General features: G+C 33.0%; 1 protein-coding gene across 1 annotated transcript in view; it reads left to right on the top strand.

The window, feature by feature from the left end:
- The first annotated feature begins 4,119 nt into the window (after positions 1-4,119).
- The window catches only part of LOC133865635 (uncharacterized), an 8,043-nt gene continuing 6,871 nt past the window's right edge, over positions 4,120-5,291 (top strand). The window contains exons 1-2 of the mRNA XM_062302055.1: positions 4,120-4,555; positions 4,697-4,743. The gene's annotated coding sequence lies outside the window, so the exon portion shown is untranslated. The remainder of the gene's footprint in view (positions 4,556-4,696; positions 4,744-5,291) is intronic.

Genomic DNA, 5,291 nt, shown 5'->3' on the forward strand with positions numbered 1-5,291 from the left:
ATGGGCGACTGTAGTAATATGTACAGACGCTGTCCGGACGATGAACCTGAGCCGTCCGTGCGAACAACTGTGCGACTAGAATTTCTGAGATTTTCGCTGAAAATCTATCCTATTTGAGAGCCGCGTCCGGACGGTGAGACACTGTCGTCCGGACAGGCGCATGTCCGCTGCACATTATTTCCATATAAGGCTTTCGCGCGTCCGGACCAAAAAGGATGGCCGTCCGGACGGTTGATCTTCAACACACAATTTCCCTATCTGTGGTGCGCGCGTCCGGACCATGATAGGCAGGTGTCCGGATGGTTGAAGCTGAATACGTAATTTCCATATCAGGTGCATGTGCGTCCGGACGATGGCAGACTGGCGTCCGGACGGTTGAATTTGAATTGCGATTCTTGCCTTAAGGAGAAGCACGTCCGGACGGGAATCCACGTCGTCTGGACGGTTGCATCAATCTTCCAATAAATGAACTTGGAAAGAATCTGAAGCTTGGTCGAATACTGAGAGGCATCCGAACGGGCTGGTGAGACATCCGGACGGATACAAGTTGGAACAGAAGCTTCTCGATACAGTAGAGGGTCCGGACCGAAGTCCACGTCGTCCGGACGAATGATGCTAGGTCTGTCTGGGCATCCGAACGGTATGGCACGTCGTTCGGACGGATGGAATAGTGGACAGATGAGCGTCTAGACGGGATGGTACGATCGTCCGGACGGTTGACAGGGAACCAGAAATCTTCTGACTTGCAAGCAGTGCAGAATCTTCTGAAATACTTCTGAATAGCGGAATCCCTTGTAAAACAGCATCTTTACATACAAGTGATTTTGTCCAAACAGAATGAGGCCAATCATAAACTAACATCTGGAAAGATTATTCTTGGGCCTATTGATCCTACAGTCTAGCGGTAAAATTGGCCACCCACATAGTTTCTAGGTTGAGCCTTTTGTGTCATCTTAGGAACAAGAGGCCCAATTGTTGGGCCAATTCTTGGGCGATATGCCTCTCATATTAATTAACGTACGTATAAATACCACGAAGGCATAAGGGTTTTAGAGCATATGTGGAATTGCATTAAGTAACCTAAAAAATATTTTTAGAATTTAGAAAGTTATGAAAAGCAAAAAATGAGTTTATTTGGCAAAAACCTCAAAAAGTACTTCTTTGACTCTTTTGCTCAAAAAGAGACCAAAATGCACTTTTGGGAAAAACTTGAAAATGAAGCTTTTTTTCATAAGCTATTTTTTTTATAATAAAAGCTATATTTCTAAACACAATCTTAAACTGGCCCTTAGAAGTTTCAAATAGGGGCTGCGAGCCTTCCTACTTCGGATAGCCTAAAATACGAGATTGTTTGAATTTTTGTGTTATTCGAGCAGTTTTAATAATAGGAGATGACAATCCCTTGTGAAGAGTTTTAAGGATTTTAATTGTAACATATCATTCTCATTTCTACCATTTCGAGGAATCTGTTCGAATAACATAAAAATTTGATAGGTATGAGAATAATACAAAAATGATTAGGATGTCCAAATAATACAAAAATTTGAGAAGTCTAAGCAAGGAAACTACAAGGTCCACTTGTTTCAAGCAGCCTAAAATGTTAGACCGTCCTTTTTTCGGCTAGTCCAAATTTTTGTATTATTCAAACATCTTATTCCAAATGCTTAAGCTTTTGGGATAAGTTATAAGTTAACATGATACTAGAGTCAAAGGTCACTACAAAAACACCTTCATTTTGACGCGTGTCTACAGTACCCGTTACTGTAGACACGCGTCCAAATTGACACGTGTCATTTTAGACACGTGTCAATTTGTGAAGCCGTCCAAAATGGACACGTGTATGACATACACGTGTCCATTTGGACACGCATATGCAATACACGTGTCCATTTGGACATGTGTATTTCATATACGTGTCCAAATGGACACGTGTATTAATACACGTGTCCATTTGGACACGCATATGGAATACACGTGTCCATTTTGGACGCGTGTATATAGACACGCGTCCAATTGGACACGTGTATTCCATATGCGTGTCCAAATGGACACCTGTATTAATACACGTGTCCATTTGGACACGCATATGGAATACACGCGTCCATTTGGACACGTGTATTTCATATGCGTGTCCAAATGGACACGTGTATTAATACACGTGTCAAAAATTTATTAATTCGCCAAATATATATTAAAAAAAAAAATTCTGTGTTGTATTAATTATTTAAAAAAAAAAATCAAAAAAAAAACTCCTTACATTATTAATCATACAAATCTAATCCAAAAATACGGTGTAGATTACCCTAACCTAATTTACATATTGTACTATATGCTATATGTAAATTTGTTGGTTGGAATTTATACTTTTTAGGTTCCTTATTTATATATATATATAGTATACTATTAAGCACGTAAACCCTAACCTAATTTACATATTGTACTATATGCATAATTATACAAATTTGATGCTAAATATATAATTAAACTAAATAGTTTAAATTAGGGTTTAGTTTTGTACACCATCTACGTTTAGAAACCAAAAAAAAAAAAAAATTAAACATAACAAAGTTAAAAAACCTATAATTAATACTATATATATAGATATGCATGCATGTAAACGGTTTAGAAACTATATACAGTAACCTTTTTATTTATGTCTATATATAGTAAATGCAATTATTTTTAGAGTTCTGCGCTACATAATGAATTAAATACTTATAGTTTAGTCCCTCGTAAATTTATGGCTATATATAGTACATACCCTTAGGGTTAGGGTTTATAGCATATAGTATATACACTTAGGGCTAGGGTTTATACCTATATATAGTATATATACTTAGGATTATGGTTTATCGATATATATAGTATATACACTTAGGGTTTGGGTTTTAGGGTTTATAGGTATATATAATATATACACTTAGGGCTATGTGTTATAATTTTATTGATTTTACGTTTAATGAATAATAATGTCAATATATTTTTCACGTGTCATTATTGTACACTTTTAAGTATATATATATATATATATGTTAAATCATGAGCAGTTCAAAATTAGATTGTTCCGATATATATATATAGTTATAGTTATAGTTATAGTTATAGTACATTTACTTAGGGTTTAGTTTTATAGCTATATATATATATATATATATATATATATATATATATATATATATATATATTATATACTTTTGGATAGAGGATTAGGGTTAGGGTTTATGACTAGATATAGTACGTACCCTCATGATTAGAGTTTATAGCTATATATAGTCTAGCACTTAGGGTTAGAGTTTAATTTTATGGTTAGGTTTTAGTTTTTATTTTTTATGGTTTTAGGTTTTAGTATAGTACGTACCCTTAAGGTTATAGTTTATAGCTATATATAGTATATACACTTAGAGTTATAGTTTAATTTTTTGGACCATTAAATTATTATTTTTTAAATAATATATTTATTTCTATATATAATTATTTTTTATTATATATATAGATATATTTATTACTTTTTAAATTAAATACAATTTCTACTATGGGGGACGTGTATTTTAGGGTTAGGGTTTTTTTCTATATATAGTACATACAGTTAGGGTTATGGTTGTTTGCTATACAAAATACATACACTTATGATTAGGGTTTATATGATGAGTTATATATATATATATATATATATATGGTGTACTTATAAGTACGTTAACCCTAACCCTAAATTGACATATTGTACTATATGCATAATTAAACCAACTTTGTGAAGCATATATGTAGACCCAAAAAAATAATAATAATAATTAACATGAGTTCATGCAGTGCATGTACATGCAGTACATGCATTGCATGAACTTAGGGTTGCATGGGTTTATATAAAATAGATATATATATATATATATATATATATATATATATATATAAAATAGATATATATATAAAATAGATATATATATATATATATATATATATATATATATAAAATAGATATATATATAAAATAGATATATATATATATATATATATATATATATAAAATATATATATATATATATTAAATATTAAATATATATAGCATGTGGAGACGTGTATTTATAAACACGTCTCCAACTGTTTGGCCGGATGCCGCGCGGGAATTCTCCCGCGCGCCACCTGGCCAAACATTATATATTATATACGTAAAACTAATTAATAATATAAATATATATTATATTATATAAATTATATACTTATATTTATATATAAGAAATGGGTAGCTTCCAGAGGAAGCTACCCATTTCTTCTCTCTCGCTCTCTCTCTCTCTCTCTCTCTCATTTCTTCTCTCTCTCTCTCTGTCTCTCCGGCGAGCTCAGCCGGCCGGTGTGGTGAGCTCCGGCGTCGTCACGTCTCCCTCTCACCGACTGTCTCTCTCTCACCGATTCCCTCTAGCTCTCTCGCTCTCTCTCTCTCTCTGTCTCTCTCTCTCTGTCTCTCTCTCTCTGTCTCTCTCTTTCTCTCTCTTTCTCTCTCTACTGGGACGTCCCTCCGGCAGGGGTTGGCTAGGCCGTCGGTTCCCTTTCCTCCGGTCGGGTCAGTGGCTCTCTCTCTCTCTCTCTCTGTTCAGTCGCCGGTACTGCTCTTAATATATATTGCAGATAAATTTAGTGTTATATATATATACATTTGCTAACTTTTTTTTCCTTTCTCCATAATGTATATCCGAATATGCAGGTATATATATAAAGAAGGAGCCCTAAATCCACAACCTACCGTCGACAGTGAGTAATTTCCCCTTAAATTTGTATTTCATTTTTTTTTTCAACATGTAAATGAAATACTGATTGAATATATATTGTAATAATTTTTATTGTAATAATTTGGACATTTGTTCTTGATTGATAATTGTAATAATTTTTGGACTGTGTTATATTTTATTTTTTCAATTTTGCTGAATCAGTGTAAGCTTAAATTACTGTTTTTTTTTTTTTTTTTTGGGGGGGTTTTCTTGGAGTAGGTATTTCATTTTTGCTATAGTTTGTGTTTTTTTTTTTAACAATGCTGCATGTATTTTTGTGTTAGTACAGATTTGATATTTAGAAATTGTGTAGGCGTTTGTATTTTTGTGTCATTTAGTGTTATATGTATTTTTATTTTTTTGAAAGCCATGTTCTTTTTTGCCATGTTGTGTTTTTTATGTTTTTAATTTTTCCTATCCTAATTTTTTATTTGAGAGGTTATATATATATATATATATTTTGAATGTGTTATTATGGATTACAATGTTTTTTTGTTAGTCAAACAAAATCAAACAATGTCCGATATTAGT

This window comes from Alnus glutinosa, chromosome 4, assembly GCF_958979055.1.
Source record: "Alnus glutinosa chromosome 4, dhAlnGlut1.1, whole genome shotgun sequence".
NCBI lineage: Eukaryota > Viridiplantae > Streptophyta > Magnoliopsida > Fagales > Betulaceae > Alnus > Alnus glutinosa.